This window comes from Hyperoodon ampullatus (genome assembly GCF_949752795.1).
Source record: "Hyperoodon ampullatus genome assembly, chromosome: 14".
NCBI lineage: Eukaryota > Metazoa > Chordata > Mammalia > Artiodactyla > Ziphiidae > Hyperoodon > Hyperoodon ampullatus.
Window position 1 is genome coordinate 10,386,188 of NC_136927.1, and position 22,862 is coordinate 10,409,049.

Below are 22,862 nucleotides of genomic sequence, written 5' to 3' on the forward strand. Positions count from 1 at the left end.
GTTTGAACTGCACTGGTTCAGAAGGTACTTGAAATAGATGCAGTGGTTGAGGCCCTCTGAAACCTCTCTGTGACATCTGGCAGTGGTGACACATCACCAAAAGCCATCACAGGAGAAGCCATCTGCTCCCAACAGAAAAGGGAGCCGTAAACAGATAAGGACTGGTCCACAGTCAGGCTCTGTGACTCTTGCCTTTCCACAATTGAAGCTGCTGGTTCCTAAGCCTGGACAGTCACTCCAGTGGGCCCTAAGCAGCCAAAGTGAACAGCACTGAAGGACCTGTCAAGTGGCCTTGCCTTCCCTATGCCTCTCCACCCACACCTGGGGTGGGCGTGGCGGGGGCTGGGGGATTTAGGAACAGTGATGAAACAGCTTGTGTGAATAGATTAGCTACTGTGCATTCCTTTGCCATAATGCATGTATTATTTCATTGGGGAATCTCTATGAGATTCAGTAGTAAAAACTGTTGATTTTATTAAATCTCAGCCCTTGAGTATACATTTTCTTAATATTCTATGTGGTGAAATGGGAAGTATGCTTAAAGCATTTCTGGTGAAACTGAAATAGAACGGTTGCCTTGAGAAAAAAATACTTGTGCAACTGCTTGTGTGAGAGCTGAACCAGCCATTTTTTTCACGGAACACCACTGCACTTGAGAAAATATGCAAAGTATGCTTATTCACACTTAGGTATTTAGCAGACATTTTCTCAAAAATGAATGAAATGAGCCTGTTACTTCAAGGAAAACTAACTATTTATTGCCGATGAAAAAGCAAAAGTTAGAATTTTGGAAATCTTGATTATGCCACCATGAGCTTGATAGCTTCCCAAGAATGGTAAAGACTTCTTAAAGACTGTTTCTGATTAACACTGGTGACATCAGGTAAATGTAATTTTTTATATTGTATAGTGAAACATGTCAACATTTTAAAGATCTGCATAACTCAGTGAACCAATGTTTTCTAATAACAATGCTATTACATTACAGAATCATGCATGTTGGTAAAAGGTCCATTCAAAGTACAAGACAGATCAATGGATTTTAGTATAACAGGAATACAAAAAGTTCACTGATGGTTTTAGATTCCACATAGCAATCAACCTTTAAGAAATTACCATTCAAGTTTTGCTGAGGTTATCATAGAATATCCACCATTATCTGAAAAGACTATTAAAATACTCCTTCCTTTTCCAGCTATATATCTGTGTGAGGCCAGATTTTCTTCATAAGCTTCAATCAAAACACTTATTTTTTAAACAAATAAGTGAATATTAAATTTTTTTCTTTGTTTTCACTTCTATTCCAGTAAATATTAATAGAGATAACCCCTATAAACAAAAGCTCTTTGGGTTTCTTAAAATATTCAAGAGTATAAGAGTCCTGAGGTCAAAAAGTATAGGAACCACCGATGCCTCACCTGGCATCATAAGGAGTTTGGATTTTATTGTAAGTATGATTGTGGTAAGCTACTACAGGTTTTCAAAGAAGATCCTTTAAAAAAAAAAAAAACTGTAAGTGATCAGGGCCAGGTTTTTACACATACCTGCTTTTTGGTTCTACTCTACTAGAAAATAATAATTAATTCTCAGAGCATAATTCTCAACCATTTTTTTGCACATTAGGTAGACAGAATGGAGGACATGAGAAAATGATAATCTCTGACACAAAAAATTAACAGCAGTTGGGGCTTCCCTGGTGGCACAAGTGGTTACAAATCCACCGGCCAATGCAGGGCCATACAGGTTCGAGCCCTGGTCCAGGAAGATCCCACATGCCATGGAGCAACTAAGCCCATGTACCACAACTACTGAGACTGCGCTCTAAAGCCTGTGCGCCACAACTACTGAGCCCACGTGCCACAACTACTGAAGCCCGTGTGCCTAGAGCCCATGCTCCGCAACAGGAGAAGCCACTGCAATGAGAAGCCCGTGCACCGCAATGAAGAGTAGCCCCCGCTCGCTGCAACCAGAGAAAGCCTGCACATAGTAACAAAGACCCAACGCAACCAAAAATAAACAAATTAATTAAAAAGAAAACTTAAAAAAAATTAACAGCAGTCAAAGAGCTAATATTCCATTTGTTCTATTACATTGTTTGGCACCTTAGCTTTACCCCAACCTCAGAAAATTCAAATACAAGGTACAAGATATATCAATTGACACCTTCTTTGAAGATCTTAAGAGAAAAATTTAAATGAACTTTGAGTAGACAACTGTCTCTAGCTTCATATAAACCAGCAAGAAAGAAGCAAGTTTATCTCTCTGATAGTTTGCTCTCTGCTATAGGAAAATGAGAAGTAGCAACTGCTGCAAGGTAAGCACAGATGTCAACATTTAAGAGAATTTGTTGTTCACTTGTTTCCTTCATTTAGAGACACACATTAGATAGAAACTGCCTCCCCCTCCAACACACCATTTTAATATCTTCCTATATACTATTTCTATATAGTACAGTATTTGATATTATGTAATATCAAAATATTCCTCTATAATTAATTGACAACAGTGTGTTGGAAATAAAGTTTAGGTTAGGACTTTGAAGAAGTCCAGACAAAGGAAATACAGTAGTGACTTTTCATTTAAAAATTGCTTAAACAATTTTTTTTTAAACTTATTTATTTTTGTCTGTGTTGGATCTTTGTTGTTGCGTGCAGGCTTTCTCTAGTTGCGGCGAGTGGGGCCTCCTCTTTGTTGCAGTGTGCAGGCTTCTCATTTTGGTAGATTCTCTTGTTGCGGAGCATGGGCTCTAGGCATGCGGGCTTCGGTAGTTGTGGCACGTGGGCTCAGCAGTTGTGGCTTGCAGGTTCTAGAGCACAGGCTCAGTAGTTGTGGCACAAGGGCTTAGCTGCTCCGTGGCTTGTGGGATCTTCCCAGACCAGGGCTCAAATCTGTGTCCCCTGCATTGGCAGGTGGATTCTTAACCACTGCGCCACCAGGGAAGCCCTAAAGATTGCCTTTTCTTAAAAAGCTGGTGTTCAAACGCTTCCTCAGCTTCATTCTTGAAACGATTTTAGAGGTTGTGCATGTTAGTAGGATTGTGATCCTCCTAGTTACCTTACATTCAGTAATTATATATTATTATAGAAAGACTGTAAAATCAAAATACTGGTTGATCTGACCTCAAGCATCTGATTTTCCTATAACCCAACCGAAATACCGAATTAGGTAGCGACATCCCTAACAAACACCCACCTGGTTGAGCACAACACTGGCTGGTGACGATTTTGAGAATGTGTCGGGAGCTGTATGCTAGCCCAGAGTTCAGGACTGATTTTGGCATTTCGAGGAGTCTTTCATGGCAGTGACAGGAGAAAGTAGATAATAAAGTAACCCAGATTTTCAGGTAAGCATGGGCTGATCCCATAAGGCCCAAAGAAATACCTGTTGAATAGTGTTAAACTAACTAGAAAATCTATTAACTCCTATAAAGATATTCTACAGCATTTACTGAAATAAGTGCTGAAATCCTTCGGGGCAGGGGTGGGGAGTCTGCAGAGAGACTGGCAGGGAGTGGGAGTGACTACCCTTCCCGTTCCAGCAGCCGGGCCAGCTTCTAGCTCCTACTCACCTCATCTCCTGAGGCTATAGGAGGGGTGAGGAAAGAAACCAGGAACAGGGAGGGAGCACTCTGGGATGCACTCCTGCCTGAGTGGATGTCTTACATGGGGGTGGGGGGAAGGGCTATGCAAAAGAGGAAGCAACAGCTAGAACAGCGGGTTTCGAATCTGAACCTGCATCTGGGGCGGGAGGTGCTTCTGGGCCCCTTCTCACATTGTTAATGTTGACAGTAAGATTATTTTAAGAAGAGAGGCCTGCTGAACTCTAGTTAAGAATTTTATCATTTTCTAGACTTCCTAGGAATGTAGGTGATTCCCCAGTAAGCCCCCCAAAACACATCTAAATGCAGTTTGACTATTACACTGGACTTGCCACTACACGTCCCATGAACAAAGGTAAGAAAATAGGTGGCGGTCGAGATGTGAGCCCTGTCTTTCCAGAGACCTACAGTGTAATGCCTGAAGGCCAAACTCAGTCCCTCACTACAGAGTACGTGTGTTTGCTGGTGCTGAGTAGGCAAGATCACCACTTCCAAAAAACTGGATAATACAAGTAAAGGTGGCAATTAAAAAGAAAAACCTTCACAATGAAAACAAATACTTACACAGGTCCTCAGCCCAGCAGTAGAACTATAAAAAACAAGGTGTGTTTTCCAACGGGGCTATCCATTAACAACGTAAACTAAGGGATATTGTGCAATTCAGCAGCAGAGAGGCAGGTCAATGCTTTCCATTCAGTCTTGGCCAACAGTACTGACTGTTTCGAGTTCAAAATAAAATAAACTGTAGCAATGGTAAGTCTTAAAGAATGAATCGTCACATTAACAAAGCAGAAATACAGAAAGGGCAGAAACAAGAAGAACTACAATCCCGCAGCCTGTGGAACACAAACCACATTCACAGAAAGACAGACAAGATGAAAAGGCAGAGGGCTATGTACCAGATGAAGGAACAAGATAAAACCCCAGAAAAACAACTAAATGAAGTGGAGATAGGCAACCTTCTGGAAAAAGAATTCAGAATAATGATAGTGAAGATGATCCAGGACCTCGGAAAAAGAATGGAGACAAAGATTGAGAAGATGCAAGAAATGTTTAACAAAGACCTAGAAGAATTAAAGAGCAAACAAACAGAGATGAACAATACAATAACTGAAATGAAAACTACACTAGAAGGAATCAATAGCAGAATAACTGAGGCAGAAGAATGGACAAGTGACCTGGAAGACAGAATGGTAGAATTCACTGCTGTGGAACAGAATAAAGAAAAAAGAATGGAAAGAAATGATGACAGCCTAAGAGACCTCTGGGACAACATTAAACGCAACAACATTTACATTATAGGGGTCCCAGAAGAAGAAGAGAGAGAGCAAGGACACAGGAAGATATCTGAAGACATTATAGTCGAAAACTTCCCTAAGATGGGAAAGGAAATAGCCACACAAGTCCAGGAAGCACAGAGAGTCCCATAGAGGATAAACCCAAGGAGAAACATGCCGAGGCACATAGTAATCAAAATGACAAAAATTAAAGACAAAGAAAAATTACTGAAAGCAGCAAGGGAAAAATGACAACATATAAGGGAACTCTCATGAGGTTAACAGCTGATTTCTCAGAAGAAACACTACAAGCCAGAAGGGAGTGGCATGACATATTTAAAGTGATGAAAGGGAAGAACCTACAACCAAGATTACTCTACCAGGCAAGGATCTCATTCAGATTCGATGGAGAAATCAAAAGCTTTACAGACAAGCAAAAGCTAAGAGAATTCAGCACCACCAAACCAGCTCTACAACAAATGCTAAAGGAACTTCTCTAAGTGGGAAACACAAGAGAAGGAAAGGACCTACAAAACCAAACCCAAAACAATTAAGAAAATGGTAAAGGAACATACACATCGATAATTACCTTAAACGTGAATGGATTAAATGCTCCAACCGAAAGACACCAGCTCCCTGAATGGATACAAAAACAAGACTCATATATATGCTGTCTACAAGAGACCCACTTCAGACCTAGGAATACATACAGACTGAAAGTTAGGGGATAGAAAAAGATATTCCATGCAAATGGAAATCAAAAGAAAACTGGAGTAGCAATACTCATATCAGATAAAATAGACTTTAAAATACTAAATGTTACAAGAGACAAGGAAGGACACTACATAATGATCAAGCGATCGATCCAAGAAGAAGATATAACAATTATAAATATATATGAACCCAACATAAGAGCACCTCAATACATAAGGCAACTGCTAACAGCTAAAAAAGAGGAAATTGACAGTAACACAATAATAGTGGGGTACTTTAACACCTCACTTACACCAATGGACAGATCATCCAAACAGAAAATTAATAAGGAAACGCAAGCTTTAAATGACACAACAGACCAGTTAGATTTAATTGATATTTAGAGAACATTCCATCCAAAAACAGCAGATTACACTTCCTTCTCAAGTGCGCATGAAACATTCTCCAGGATAGATCACATCTTGGGTCACAAATCAAGCCTCAGTAAGTTTAAGAAAATTGAAGTTATATCAACCAACTTTTCTGACCACAATGTTATGAGATTAGAAATGAACTACAGGGGAAAAAAATGTAAAAAACAAACACATGGAGGCTAAACAATGTGTTACTAAATAATCAAGAGATCACTGAAGAAATCAAAGAGGAAATCAAAAAATACCTAGAGACAAATGACAATGAGAACACAACAACCCAAAACCTATGGGATGCAGCAAAAGCAGTTCTAAAAGGGAAGTTTATAGCAATACAATCCTACCTCAAGAAACAACAAACATCTCAAGCAATCTAACCTTACACCTAAAGGAACTAGAGAAAGAAGAACAAACAAAACCTAAAGTTAGCAGAAGGAAAGAAACCATAAAGATCAGAGCAGAAATAGAAACAAAGAAACCAATAGCAAAGATCAATAAAACTAAAAGCTGGTTCTTTGAGAAGATAAACAAAATTGATAAACCATTAGCCAGACCCATCAAGAAAAGGAGGGAGAGGACTCAAATCAATAAAATTAGAAATGAAAAAGGAGAAGTTACCACAGACACTGCAGAAATACAAAGCATCCTAAGAAGACTACTACAAGCAACTTTATGTCAATAAAATGGACAACCTGGAAGAAATGGACAAATTCTTACAAAGGTATAACCTTCCAAGACTGAAGCAGGAAGAAATGAAAAACATGAACAGACCAATCACAAGTAATGAAATTGAAACTGTGATTAAAAATCTTTCAACAAACAGAAGTACAGGATCAGATGGCTTCACAGGTGAATTCTATCAAACAATTAGAGAAGAGCTAACACCAATCCTTCTCAAACTCTTCCAAAAAGTTGCAGAGGAAGGAACACTCCCAAACTCATTCTATGAGGCCACCATCACCCTGATAACAAAACCAGACAAAGATACTACAAAGAAAGAAAATTACAGACCAATATCACTCATGAATATACATGCAAAAATCCTCCACAGAATACTAGCAAACAGAATCCAAAAACACATCAAAAGGATTATACAGCATGATCAAGTGGGATTTATCCCAGAGATGCAAGGATTCTTCAATATACGCAAATCAATCAATGTGATACACCATATTAGCAAATTGAAGAATAAAAACCATACGATCATCTCAACAGACACAGAAAAAGCTTTTGAGAAAATTCAACACCTATTTATGATAAAAACGATCCAGAAAATGGGCATAGAGGGAACCTACCTCAACATAGTAAAGGCCATATATGACAAACCCACGCAAACATCATTCTCAATGGTGAAAAACTGAAAGCATTTTCTCTAAGATCAGGAACAAGACAAGGATGTCCACTCGCACCACTATTATTCAACGTAGTTTTGGAAGTCTTAGCTATGGCAATCAGAGAAGAAAAAGAAATAAAAGGAATACAAATTGGAAAAGAAATAAAACTGTCACTGTTTGCAAGTGACCTATTACTATACATAGAGAATCCTAAAGATGCCACCAGAAAACTACTAGAGCTAATCAATGAATTTGGTAAAGTTGCAGGATACAAAATTAATGCACAGAAATCTCTTGCATTCCTATACACTAATGATGAAATATATGAAAGAGAAATTAAGGAAACAATCCCATTCACAATTGCAACAAAAAGAAAAAAATACCTAGGAATAAACCTACCTAGGGAGACAAAAGACCTGTATGCAGAAAACTATAAGACACCGATGAAAGAAATTAAAGATGATACAAACAGATGGAGAGATATACCATGTTCTTGGATTGGAAGAATCAATATTGTGAAAATGACTATACTACACTAAGCAATCTACAGATTCAATGCAATTCCTATCAAATTACCAATGGCATTTTTACAGAACTAGAAAAAAAAATCTTAAAAATTTGAATGGAGACACAAAGGACCCCCAAAACCCAAAGCGATACTGAGGGAAAAAAACGGAGGTGGAGCAATCAGACTCCCTGACTTCAGACTATACTACGAAGCTACAGTAATCAAGACAATATGGTACTGGCACAAAAACTGAAATATAGATCAATGGAACAGGATAGAAAGCCCAGAGATAAACCCACACACCTATGGTCAACTAATCTATTACAAAGGATGCAAGGATATACAATGGAGAAAAGACAATCTCTTCAATAAGTGGTGCTGGGAAAACTGGACAGCTACATGTAAAATAATGAAATTAGAACACTCCCTAACACCATACACAAAATTAAATTCAAAATGGATTTGAGACCTAAATATAAGACCGTACACTATAAAACTCTTACAGGAAAACATAGGAAGAACACTCTTTGACATAAATCACAGCAAGATCTTTTTTGATCCACCTCCTAGAGTAGTGGAAATAAAAACAAAAATAAACAAATGGGGCCTAATGAAACTTAAAAGCTTTTGCACAGCAAAGGAAATTACAAACAAGACGAAAAGACAACCCTCAGAATGGGAGAACATATTTGCAAATGAATCAATGGACAAAGGATTAATCTCCAAAATATATAAACAGCTCATGCAGCTTAATATTACAAAAACAAACAACCCAATCCAAAAATGGGCAGAAAACCTAAATAGACATTTCTCCAAAGAAGACATACAGATGGCCAAGAAGCACATGAAAAGCTGCTCAATATCACTAACTGTTAGAGAAATGCAAATCAAAACCACAATGAGGTATCACCTCACACCAGTTAGAATGGGCATCAGAAAATATACAAACAACAAACGCTGGAGAAGGTGTGGAGAAAAGAGAACCCTCTTGCACTGTTGGTGGGAACATAAAGTGACACAGCCACTATGGAGAACAGTATGGAGGTTCCTTAAAAAACTAAAAATAGAATTAGCATATGACCCAGCAATCTCACTATTGGGCATATACCCAGAGAAAACCATAATTCAAAAAGACACATGCACCCCAATGTTCACTGCAGCACTATTTACGATAGCCAGGACATGGAAGCAACCTAAATGCCCATCGACAGACGAATGGATAAAGAAGATGTGGTACATATATACAATGGAATATTACTCAGCCTTAAAAAGGAATGAAATTGGGTCATTTGTAGAGATGTAGATAGATCTACAGACTGTCATACAGAGTGAAGTAAGTCAGAAAGAGAAAAACAAATATCGTATATTAACACATGTATGTGGAACCTAGAAAAATGGTACAAATGAACTGGTGCAAGGCAGAAATTGAGACACAGATGTAGAGAACAAACGTATGGGCACCAAAGGGGGAAAGTGGCAGGGGACTAGGGTGCTGGTGTGATGAGATGGGAAACTGGGATTGACATATAAACACTAATATGTATAAAATGGATAACTAATGGGAACCTGCTGTATATATAAAAAAAAAAAGCACAAATACAATGATCTCATCTTCAAAGACAAGGCAAATTCATCAGGTGATACATTCAGAATGTGGTGCTTGTGAAATTTTATTTGTAATATGTATGGTAACTGAGGCTAAAATGTTTACACTCTCTGAATATGGGGACCTCCCCTGTTCATATACTATTAGAGAAAAATAAAGTAGGTTTTTAAAAAACTAAGTAATTAGATAGTTTTTGAGGAAAAAAATTAGAAATTGAAGAAAATGTTCACATTTTTGTGTTCAGGTTACTGGCACTGGGTTTATACATTTCTAGAGATACATACATCGTGGTTTTGGTTTATTGTCTATTCTTTGGCTGCCTTCACAATCTCTAAAATAATCATCTTTTTCTGGCACATGACTCACCTTATTTGCACAGTAATTGCCACAGTAAAAAGCCTACAAATATTTCTTGCTCTATCAAAAGAGGAGGGAGCCTGATGTTTCTGAGATATTCTCAGATTTAAAGGACACAAAAGGAGACTCTAGAAACTCTGTAAGCAAAACGATGGCTCTGATGGTTGTTGCAGGGATGGCCACAACGCATGCTTGTCTGGGGAACTGAAGCTAAAGGCCTGAGAGCTTTTGACTTTGTGGATTTAATATCATGTTCAACTATGTGCTTCTCTGTGCCTCTGAAGGATTTCAAAATCACCTTATAAAAGAACTTATTTCAGGGCTTCCCTGGTGGCGCAGTGGTTGAGAGTCCACCTGCCAGTGCAGGGGACGCGGGTTCGTGCCCTGGTCTGGGAGGATCCCACATGCCGCGGAGCGGCTGGGCCCATGAGCCATGGCCGCTGAGCCTGCGCGTCCGGAGCCTGTGCTCCGCAACGGGAGAGGCCACAACAGTGAGAGGCCTGCGTATCACAAAACAAACAAACAAACAAACAAAAAAAACACTTATTTCAGCTAGAACCTCAGAGGAAAAAAGGACTTAAAGGAGACTGAGAGATGTGGAGATGTCCTGAACAGCAAGAAAGCACAAAAGGAGAAACAAGTGGTTGCATTCCACTTTAACAGACGGGTTAAAGAATAAACAAAGGAAGAGCACATCACTGATATTTATCAGGGAGCTCAGGCTCCCCTGTATTTTGAAATGTTCCCAAGGTGAAGCCACTGCCCACCGTTGCTTAAAAAACCGAAATCCAAAGAGAGCAGATTCTAGAATTCAATTAACATCATTCAGATGGCTAAGGCTTTCTGACAGTTAAGTGACCTGTTCCTACACACTGGCACAGTTTGGCACTTTACAGACAGTATCCTATTTAATCCTCATAACCACTCTCTGTATTATTATATCCATTATAAATTAAACATGTTCTTCAACTTCCCCGTTGCTGATGGGATGCTAAATCACCAATGCTAGATCCACAGATGCCAAAGGACTACACTGCTTTATGAAAAATTCATTGGAAAAAAAATGGAGAAGGCAGACTATGTTCATTTATTCAAAAAACATTTACTGACCATCTTCTATGTACCACACACTTGGGACACATTAATAAACAGACATAAAATACCTGGCCACATGGAACTTACTGTCTAGCAGGGACGGGAAAAGAGCATTCACTAAAAATAAACAATAAATAAATAAGTCATACAGTAATTTAGAAGGTAGTAGACGCTATGGAGAAAGGAAAATGTAAAGCATTCCAAGAGGGATACCAGGCACAGTTTGCAACTGTAAACAGCATAGACATCACTGACAGGGTGGTAGCTTAGTGAAGACCTGAAGGCAGTGAGGGAGCTGGCCATGAATGCATCTGGGGAGAAAATACTACAGGCAGAGGGTAAACCCAGCACAAAGACCTAAAAGTGGGAATGTGCCTGGAGGGTTCCAGGATCAGCAAGGAGGTAAGGATGGCTGGAATGGAGAGCATTCCATTGCAGGGAGAGGAGTGGGGAGGAGGTCAGAAGTCTTGGTAACCAGAAGGTGTCGGGCTTTGTGAATCATTATGAGGAATCTCGACTTTTACTCTGAGTGACATGGAGAGCCAGAGAAGGGTTTTAAGCATATGCGACCTATGGTTTAAAAAGATCACTCTGGTTGTTATGCCAATAACATATTAAAGGAAGGCAGGGAAGAAGAAAGGAGAGGCCACTGCATACCATCCAAGCAACAGGTGCTGGAGACTTGGAGGAAGGTGCTTGCAGTAGACGTGAGAAAAGGGGTTGAACTCCTGGATTTATTTGGAAGACAGGATTCTGGATACATCTGGAAGATAGAGCAGCAGGATCTGCTAACAGCCTGGATGTAAAGTGGGAGAGAAAGAGAAGAGTCAGGATGATTCCAAGGTTTCTGGCTTGAATAACCCAAAAAATGGAGCTACCCTGACACCAAAATAGGGCAGGCTACAGGGAGAGCAGGTTTGCAGAGGAAGATCAGAAATTCCGTTTTAGTCCTTAAAATTGAAGTATATTTTACGTATTCAAGTGAAGAAGTCAAAAAAGTAGTTGGATAGATGCATCAGGAGTTTAAGAGACCTACTTCAACTGGAAATATACATTGGGAGTCTAAAGGAGCTACATGGTACTTTATTAAAATCTTACAATTGTTTGTGACAACAGTCCCACAAGAACTGAGCCCTGAAGTATTCCAAATTAACAGGCTGGTGTGAAAACAAACAAACAAACAAAAAACCACACACATTAAAAAAAAAAATGACTGAAAAGCCAGTGGTACAGAAGGAAAAGCAGGAGACTGTGGTGTCCTCAAAATCAAATGAAGGAAGTCAAATCAAAAGAGAGAATGACCAATTATAGCAAGTGCTGCCAAGAGTAAAGATGAGAGTTGATTGTTGGATTCTGCAATTTACAATATTTTCTTTTGAAAAAGCCCTGGTGACTGTATCCCACACAGCCCCCAACACAGAAGACATGAATATGCACTGCATGTGATGTTACCTTTTAATTTTGTCACAAACTGAATTCGCTTTTCTAAAGAATTATTCAAAAGGAAGGATCTACTCCAGTTTAATATTTGGGACTCAAGTCAGTAGATCTGTTAAGAAATACCAGTGATAAACCGTAGCTGCTAACAGAAATCTGCTAATTCCTATTAGCAGATTACTGCTAATTGAATTCCATTCAATTCCTATCCCTTAAAAAAAATAATAAAAATACCTCTAGGTAAATTGGAAATAAAAGGATAGATTTCCTCTGTCCTGATGAGGAATTATGATAAAACAAAAGCCAATATTGTACTACTGTTTTTCCTATTAAAGAACAAAAGTTTGCACATTACTGCCATTACTATTTGATAATGTTCCAGATGTATTTTATAATGTTCCAGAATGCTAACACTAGTGCAGCCTGCCGTAAAACCAAAATAAAAGGTGTAATTGTTGGAAAGTAGACACAAGTGTCATTACGTAACTAGGAAACCCAAGAGAATAAACTGCAAAGCTCTTAGAGTAAGAACCAGCTATAAAATAAAATTACAAAAATTAACCACCATCTTATGTCAGCAATAGGCAATTTGAAGAACCCATCACAACAGCAACAAAAACATAAATACCTAAGAAGAACCCTAACAATAAATATTAGGACTTATATAAAGAGTAAACAAACAAACAAAACACCTCTGCTAAGAGACAGAAGGTCTGTATAACTTTTCACATCCCTTCAGAGAAACACTGACCACTTCACATGTACATGACAGTCCTTGCCAACGAACCAAAATAACTGGATATTTCTCAGTTCTAAGGATTCATCTGCAGAGCATTCCAGGTTAAGATGGCACATTTGACAAAACATTCAAGCACATCCTCCCTCTAAACTCCACAAAAATGGCAGTAAAGAGTTCTTTCCAGGGCGTCCCTGGTGGTGCAGTGGTTGAGAGTCCGCCTGCCGATGCAGGGGACGCGGGTTCGTGCCCCGGTCCGGGAAGATCCCACATGCCGCGGAGCGGCTGGGCCCGTGAGTCATGGCCGCTGAGCCTGCGCGTCCGGAGCCTGTGCTCCACAACGGGAGAGGCCACAACAGTGAGAGGCCCGCGTACCGCAATCAATCAATCAATCAATCAATCAATCAATAAGAGTTCTTTCCAGAAGACAAAGATGCAAGGACTTAAAGAACTGTAGTGGAAATTACAACAAAATCATGAAAGTGGAAAGCAGATGGACAAGTAGCAGCTCAGCAGCCCTAAGAGTGAAACGCTCCACCAGCAGTGAGAGAAGCTGAGAAGCACTCCAGTGGGTAGCGGGCTAAAATAAGGCTAGCAGCCCCACTTCCCGGATGCCCCTCCCACCTCCTGCTCTGGCCCACAGTCCCTGCCTGAGCCCAGCAAGACTGGAGACTGATTCTTGGGAGAGTAGATAAAACAGGTAAGTATTTGGACTGTGAGAGCACCAGAACCTTCCCCAAAGTGAAGAGCATGCTAAGACTCCAGCCAGATGTCTCCCCAACACTGGCAGCTGGACCCTTTCCTCAGCGCAGGGTGCTGCCTGATGACCACCCTCTGACCAGCCCAACAGGAAAAGACCTCGTATGTGGTCCCAGTGAAAAACTCAAAAGAAACCAGTAACAGTCAAAAGACTGCCACTGAGGAGCCTGAGGGGATGGGTGGAGGGCGATGAGAGATAGGGGACCACTTATTTTACAATAAGTATTTTAGTATTCTTAGATTTAAATTATGTGCATGTATTAGTATAAAGATAGTAATATAATTTTTATTTGAAAGGATAGATGACTATAATTATGATTTTTTAAAGAACAGTGTGACTTCCTCTAGCAGATACTTTTATATATTCTAAATGTACATTGAGAAAGATTTAACATTGATTAAGATAAGAGGTCAATGATAGATGAGTAAGACCTAAAACAGAATCAGACCCAAAAGCTAGTCAATATCTTAAAATATACTAAAGGGAAGACCACAACCCATTGAGGAAAGGATGGACTGTTTAACAGATGGTGCTGGTAGACTAGATGGGCTGGCTCAGGAGGAGAAGGTGCTGTAAAACAATTCACATCCATGTGCTAATATAGAACTAAATGTACAAATTTAATATATTTCCAAAATTTTTGTTTCATTTACCTCACCTCTGTTTATATTTTCAAACGTAAATATTTACAAGGAAAAGTCATAACGGACAAGATGGAAAGAGCTGACAACATAAAAGTAAAAATATCCTGTTGTTTGGAAAACACCATAAAGTAAATTAAAAGACAAATAATGAGCTGTGGAGGAAAAAAAAAAAATTACAAATATGATAAAGGCACAATGCTCTTTACATTAAGAGCATATTTATATTATTTGCTCTTTATATTAAGAGCATGTTATATAATATATATAGACTATTTAATTATACATATATTATCTCTTTATATTAAAAGATATTTTAAATCATTTTTAAAAATCATCATTTAACAATAAAATGGACAAAGTACCTGGACAACTCTCAGAAGGCAAAATGAACAAATAAAAAGCAAATTACTAATTTCACTAGTTACCAAAAAAATATGAATTAAAATAAGACCACATTTTTATAGAAGATTAGGAAAGATTAAACACTGGAGTGCTGACACTATGGAAAGACCGTTCAGTGTGTAAGGGCATTGACGTGTTCTGGCATAAGCAATTTGGCAACAGGCCTCAAGAGTCATAAAAGAGTTCACCTCTGCCCCAGGAATTCTGCTATAAATCTAGCCTGAGCAAGTCAGAGACAGTAAGACTTTCAGACAAGGGCATTTACCCCAGCTCTGCCTGTGTGTCTGCTATTACTTTCTGAGCCTACATCCTTTGCCAGACTCTGTTGAAGACCTTCCTCTATCTGGTTCATTCCATCGCTCCAAAACTCTATGTTGCCAGCACAATTACTACCCCCATTCTATGGATAAAGGAAGCACAATCAAATAATTAGGTAATTAAGGTCACTTAGATCGGAAGTGGCCAAGCTAGGATTTGCAACCAGAATTTAATATCATACCTCCAAACACTGAAAATGGAAATATGTCAAAAAAGAGAAAACTAGCTAAATAAACTCTGGCATACCCATCATTAAAAATCTTATTTTCAAAGAAGATTTAAGGGCATAGGAAATGTCTGTGATACATTAAGCGAAAAGGCAGTATTCAAAAACACAAATGAAATTAAAGTGCCAATTTTGCTTAAAAGTATATATACGCAGACAAATAAAATGGGACAAATGGAAGCATATCATCCCATGAACAATTATTTCTGGACGTACCTGTGATTTTTATTTTTTTAACTTTTTTTGGTAATTCCCAAAATGTCTACAACAAGGACAATGGTTTTTCATTTTAAAATGTTTAAAAACCATAGAAAGAATAGAAATTCTCAACTGTAGATGCTTAGAAGGCCTCAATTTTTAAACATGGAATGAAAAGATTAGGTGAGCAGTTACTGCCTTAGCTGCACAGCATTACTGGTGAACTACAAGGTCCATCAAATGAGAGGATTTTCCACTATTATTCTCTTCTCAGAGTAAAATGGGGAAAATTAACCTTATGGAATCTGCTTGATAACCAGAAAGTTAACTAGCACATAACACAAGAGTAAAGAAAACCTCTGCAATCCCCAATAGATGCTGGGAGTCACTATACTACCATAAGCATTTTGAATTGACTGATCGAATTCTGATTATTATTTACACACTAAAGTTGGAAAGGTTTCATAAAAACAAAAAGCCTAAAGACACGTAAATATGTCTGTACTATTTTGTGTGGAACAGTTTTAAGAGTTCCTTGCAAGGTAAACTGGAATTAGTTGGCTGCGGAATATCTGTTTTGAACATAAAAGAGTGAACATTTTAAAAAATTATCTTTGTTTGGATGTGTGTGTGTTGGGGAAGGGAAGGAGTGGGTGAATCTGTAGACAAACTGTGCCTTTCCTTTGTTATTTTAAAGTATAATGTTACAAGTGGTTTAACTTTTTGCAAAGAATCATGGCAAAGCACTTTCTAGGAACGAAACAATTTACAAACTGACAATGACATTTTTGGGCCACAAATTAGCAAAGGTTTTTGCATGGATATAGGATTATATTTCACTTTTAAATTTTCTTAAATATGTCTTCGGAGTTTAGAAAAATGATGCATATACTTCGTAGATTTGTGTGCCCCAAAGAAAAACCATTTTTTAAAAAAAGTTGCTTCCACCTCTTTTGGAACTTTGTTACACAAGTTCTTAGCGCAAAGACTGGTAAAGGTAGAACAGCAGAGCTGCTAGCATTATCACTTCATACAACAGCATTAATAAATAACTCTGAAATTACTTAGAAAGAAAAAGTGGAATTGCGTGAACTCACCCTTACCTGAGCTGAGGCCAAGAACTGAAAAGGCTCATTCAAAATCTTTAGAAAAGGAAGAGTCCTATTCAGAAAACCAAAGGTAGACCCGTCCACTTCCCCTGGAAGACCCGTTGCTATGGTAACCTGAAGTCACCCCTTAGAGTCGGTACATGCTGGGGGCGGGGATCCTCTCTGAGGCTGGGGGATGGTTAAGAGGGGAAACGGGGGAGGGAGGCTGAGAGAGGGTTAAAAGATGAAACCCTTTGGGTGCGGCAGGGGTTAGGAAGGTGGGCTTACTACTAGGAAATTCAACACGCCCAAAAGAAATTCAAAACACCAGTTAGAACAATGTCTGGACGCTGGAGTCGTATTATACAGTTCAGCTAAAGTTTGAACCATTAGAGACGCTTCCCTCCCTCCCTCCCCGGCGGGAACAAACCACTCTTTGTGAGTTCCTGTCTATGGAAAACGAAGCCAGAGTTTCGTCTCATCAGTTACAAACTGAATGCTACTTTGCAAAACTAAAATCTTGACTTTCTTAAATTAAACCTATGCTTCCCAAACTCTGCTGCACTATTGGAATCACCGAGGGAACTTTATAAACTACACACCGTGTTTTAATTGGTCTGGGGTGAAATTTTGAGCAGAGTTTTAAAAGTCTCCAATGATCCTTTTGTGCAGCCAGTTTTGGGAACTACAGTACTCCAAGATGTGGCGAGGTGGCAGAGAGTATTTAAACCAAAGGGTAAAAAAAAAAGAGAGAGAGAGAAAGAAAGTAAGGAGAAAAGAAAGCACAGTTATCTCCCTTTGTCTTTTTACGGCTAATAATAGAAATTAGCTGGCTTTCTCCAAGCACACACAGGACAATAGGTTTCTTGATAAATAGGAGTCCCCGGTATGCCCTAACAATACTTTCTTTGAGATTAAAAAAAACAAACAAACTGGCAATATAAGCCCTTTCTTCCCAAGAGAGCAAATATCCTTCTTACCGAAACACCAAACTTACACATCTATTTTAAGAGCGAATTGGCAGTGAATACAGCTCAGAACTTGGAGGACGAGCTCCAGGACCAGAAGGAAACTGAACCCGCAAAAGCCCACCAGCATTCGCGGGGGTCCTGCGGCCAACAGGGCTGGGCGAAGGACGGGGTGTCGGCCGGGCCCCGCAGGCTGCGCCCCAGTAAAGTTGCTCCGGGGAACTTTGCTCCCATTTCCAACCCGCGACTCCCGGGCGAGGGGCGCGGCCCCGCCACCTGCTCGGCGCCGAAGCTGCTCGGCCGCGCCCCCTCCCTGGACCTCGGCCACCTCCGGGGGCCGCGCACTCAGCGAGCGCCCGTACTGCAGGCAGGAGCCTCGGGGGGTTCGCCTCGCCCCTCCCCGGCGTCCTCAGCTGCAGCTAGCTCTGCCCTCGGGCCCAGACGCCAAGACCTCCGCGCGGGACCAGCACCGTCCCGCCTGGAGCTCTTCCCGAAGCCCACTCGCGCGGCCAGCGCCTCTCGAGCCGGGACGGGGATCCGGGCGCCCCTACAACCCCTGTCCCGACGCCGGCCGGCAGCCCCGTCCCTGCCCAGCCAAGCTCTGCCCCCTCGGCCCGCGGCCGGGAGCGCGCCCCTGGCCCGGCGGTCCGACGCTGCGCACGCGCGGAGGCGCCCGCTCGCTCGCTCACGGTCCCCTCACTCACCGTTCGCTGTCCTTGTCGCCTCAGGCAGCGCCCGCCGTCTGCTCTGCTTACTGCTCGCTGCCCCGGCCCGGTGCCCGCTCCTCAAGCCCCGGCCCGGGCACTCGGGGAACCAGCGCCCGGCGGGCTCGGCGGGCACCCGCACGCAGGGCACGCTCCGCGGGGCCGCGCACGCGCGCACCCGAGCGACGGGAGGGGCGGGGCCGAGCAGGCTGCGCGCCCGGAGGCGCCCCTGGATACTGGGCATGCGTAGTGCCCTTCCCTTCCTAGGGTCCGGTGGCATAGTCGGCTGTGACCCTGGACCTGTGAAACGTAGGGAAGTGGAAGAGGGCCAAAAGTCACCCTTCGCTGAGAAGGAAGTTCGCTCTTGTCCCACAAGTTGCAGTTTTCTTCTCTGTATCGTTCGTCAATTAAGGTGTTAAATATTTATTGAGCACCTACTTTGACAGAGCCTTTGTGCAGAACACAGGGCATCCTCAGGTAATGGTGAACCGATTGCATTGGCTTTGGGATTCCTTTTCGGGCCCTGAATCCAGCCCTCTCTTTGAACAGATGAGAAAAGTGCATAAATAGAGATCATCCAGTACCTGAAACTGCAAACCTTAACTACACTCTTAAGCAGTTTGGGGAAGGAGAGTTGCCTCTGGCTGGGGTGGTAAGAAAACTTTGAGAAGCCTGGAAGGGTAAGAGATGGAATCAGAAGATAAGCTCACCTGGGAGAAAGGTCAACGCAAAGGCAGAAACTGCAAAAAAAAAAAAAAAAAAAAAAAAAAAAATCAAGTAATATATGAGCTCATGAACCTTCTTGGGGACAAGTTTAATCTGAATGTGTTTTTCATAGTGAAGTGCAAAAACGGTGGCTGGAAGGGTACTTGAAGCTCGTCTGGAAAAGATTTTTGATGCTTCACTTCAAATTTTCAGCTTTTTTTAGTGGATAACTGATAAATACTAAAGGTGTGAGGGAGAAGGTTCTGGTGTTTCTGGCGGTCTGATTAGATGCAGAATTTTGGAATATAAGGTGAAGACTAGCAGTGAAATGCTGTAGAAGTAGAAGGGTCCTGAATTCAAGCGTTGGCATCAGAAATAGAATACATGGAAACGTTTTCAGAGATTGTGAAGGACAGGATTCCCTAGTTTTTGTCACTGCCTGTTTGGTTGTAAAGAGTTGTTTCTCATGACAGACACCTACTTCATTAGATTAGATCATCATCCTTGGTAGATATTTATTAGTGGATAAATTAGACCTTTAAAATGTACAGCTACAATCACTAAATGCTTCTTTTAACATGAGTTTGGTCCTGGGAGAATACATTTCTACTTAATTAAAAAAACATTAATTTGAGAGACAGTATATGTAGTGAAAAATATATGGACTTGGAAAACAAAAACCCCTTTTATAAAGTCCAGATGCTCTGAAACAAACTGTCTGATGTCATGCAAATTACTCAATATCTGTGAGCCTTGCTGTGTTCGTCTATAATGTCAGGGAGGAAGAAATTTTCCTCTTTCCTTTTAGGTTCTTCTGGCTGGTGTAAGAATTCAATTGAGACAGATTAACAGAAGAAAATCAAACAACAGTTTAATAACATATGTTATTTCCTGGCAGAGAGCCAGGAAAACTGAGTAACTCACCAAAATGACTGACACCCTTACCTTAAATATCATCTTCAGTTTAAAGGCAAAAGAACATGCTGTGGGTCGTGGTTTGGGACTTGAAAGGGGGAGAAGGCAATTCATATAAATGTTTGGTAAATAACTGTTTGCTGGGTCAGGCAGAGACAATGGGACACAGAGTGGACTTTGATCTCTAGGCCCTATTCCCCTACCATCCCTAGCCCATATTTTTTGCAGGTATCTCTCGTGATAGCTCTATTCCTGGAATAGGCCCTATATCTAAAATTTTTAGGCAATTAGGGGGAAGGTCAAAATTTATTCCTGAGTCTTTTGGGCCTTGATTGTTTTCAATTCTAAAAAAATCTGCATACCAAAGAGACATTTTGGGGTGGCAAGTTTTGTTCCCCTACAGTAGCATGAAATCATAATATTTACCTTGTATGATGGTTAATTTATGTGTCAGTTTGGCCAGGCCACAGTACTCAGATATTTGGTCAAACATAGTCTAGATGTTTATGCGAAGGTATTTTTTTTCAGGTGACATTAACAGTGGACTTTGAGTGAAGCAGATTGCTTTCCATAATGTGGGTGGGCCTTATCCAATCAGTTGAAGGCCCAAATAGAAAAAGACTGACCTCCCCTGAAAAAAAAAAGGAATTCTGCCAACATACTGCCTCTGGACTTGAACTGCAACTCTTCCCTGGGCCTGCAGCCAGCTGGCTCACCCTGCAGATTACGGACTTGCCAGCCTCCACAATCATGTGAGTCAATTCCTTAAAATAAGTCTCTCTCTCTCTCTCTCTCTCTCTCTCTCCCTCTCTCTCTAGTTGAAGAACCCTGACTAATATACCTTGCGAGGTTATGAAGATTACATGAGTTAATTATCATCTGAATCTGAAAAATGGAGATTATAATCTTTAACTTATAAGGTTATGACAAATTAAATAAAAATGGGTAAAGCACCCAGCACATGCTAGGGTCTGAATAAATGGCAACTGCTATTACTTGTGAATGAATACCAGAGGCAGAAACCAAAAGAGGAGAGAGTGTGGATATTGGCACTGTGAAATTTTCTTGATTCACTGGGTAATACTATTAAATTTAAAAAACTGATATAGGAGGTAACACAATTTGGTCTCCCTAGCTATGATATACCAAAAAGGTGATACATATGAATATTTTAATTATTTTCAAATAAATGCCTAATGAGCCATTAACTAAAGATAGACTCTAGCTGTACTCTTAAAACACCAGACATGCAAAGTAGTGACATGGTTTCACGTCTGAACATTTTATTTCAATTTTAGTGCCAGTACAATTAACTACTTGCTGCTGGGAGGGAGCCACCTAAGGAAAGTTTACACTGGAAATAATTTTCAGTCTCAGAGTAGATGCATGATATAGCATTCAATCAGTGTGTTTATTGAATCCCTTTTGGGTCAATCCTGTAGCTATTGGGAGCATGCAAAAATGGATAAGATATTCCATTGAATCTACAGATATTGCCATTTGTTATGTACTAGGCAACATCCCTGCCCTCGGGGAATTGATCAAAGAGCCTATGAGTCCATAGCTATAATGTAAGGCAGAATGTGGCAAGCACCTTAGGAGGGGCATAAATGATTGAGCCAGTTGTACCTTGTTCAGGAAGTTGATTCTGGGGGCTTCCTCTCCTCATCCTGCCTCCATTGTGGCCCTCAGGTTGCACAGTTTGGTTTGGCACAAGCCAATGGGGTAGAGCAGCATCTTTTAAAAAAAGTTTGAACAAAGCTGGTAAATATTAAATAAAATAGCATTCTCATTCCCCTGACTCACTTGCTTCAGTTCAGAGTTTACAGGGTATAATAAGAGAGGGTGAGGCAGGAGTGGCCTTTACAAGCCATTCAGAGGTAAAAGCTCCTCTCTTCCTCGTTTCCTCTTTCTTTTTCCGTCATGGCTATTGTTTTGTTTAAAGGAGAATTTAACTTTAGAGTTAAAAAAAAAATAACTTAGGTAAATTCCCCTGACCTCATGAAGATTTATGAGGAGAATACATAAAAATATAACATGACAATAACAAACAGTGGGGATTAGAGTTCATAAAAGGACAAGGAATAATTGAGTTGGAAACCATGAACCAGGTGGACAGAGATGGCCATCATGTTTGTTCTGTAGCCAGGGCTGTCATGATGTGACCCCCTTTTTCCTTTTGGCTGAGAATGAAATATTCCACTGTGGATGAGAGTAAGCCAACTGCAGGACTGACAAAAGCAAGTGATTTAGGGAAAATACACAGCATTTTAGTAATTTTTAAATAATCAGGATGTTATTTTATTATAAGAATTTGTGAATATATTCATTTCAGGAGATTTGCCACAGTGAGTGGGAAATAAATTAATCTGGGATTAAAGGAAACTGTATACTAGAAAAGGAAGAGTTTTAATAAAATTGAAAGGAATGGCCTCCAGCCATGGATGTTAATTATCATCTGATGAATAATAATGATAATAGGAGATGTGGAATAAGTTAAAATACATCCTGGACCAAATTTTTTTTAAAAATTACCAACTCTGGAATGGTGCCTTGCAGAATTAACCAATGTGCTCACATTAAATGGTTTAAAATTAGAACTAAAACATAGCTCTGCACTACAGATTCATACACGGCATCCTCTCTCCATGATTTTTTTAAATTAATACTATTCAAAAGAATTCAACCTGGTGAGTATCACAAGTAGAATATTGCCTACTCAGTAAAGATAATGGCAATATAAGTATTTCTTACTATAAGAATATTTGATCATGAAAAATCAAAATATAATATAAAATGGCTAGCAGGCACAATATCTGTTATTTTTTCCAGTTCTACCTCCCTCTTCCCTTTAATATTTTA

The 22,862-nt window shown here is 40.2% G+C and overlaps 1 protein-coding gene across 1 annotated transcript in view; it reads right to left on the reverse strand.

The window, feature by feature from the left end:
• Positions 1–16,742, reverse strand: part of BTBD3 (BTB domain containing 3) — a gene marked incomplete at both ends in the record, with an annotated part of 34,533 nt that extends 17,791 nt beyond the window's left edge. Inside the window, one exon of the mRNA XM_079719596.1 lies at positions 16,724–16,742. The remainder of the gene's footprint in view (positions 1–16,723) is intronic.
• Positions 16,743–22,862: the final 6,120 nt, after the last annotated feature.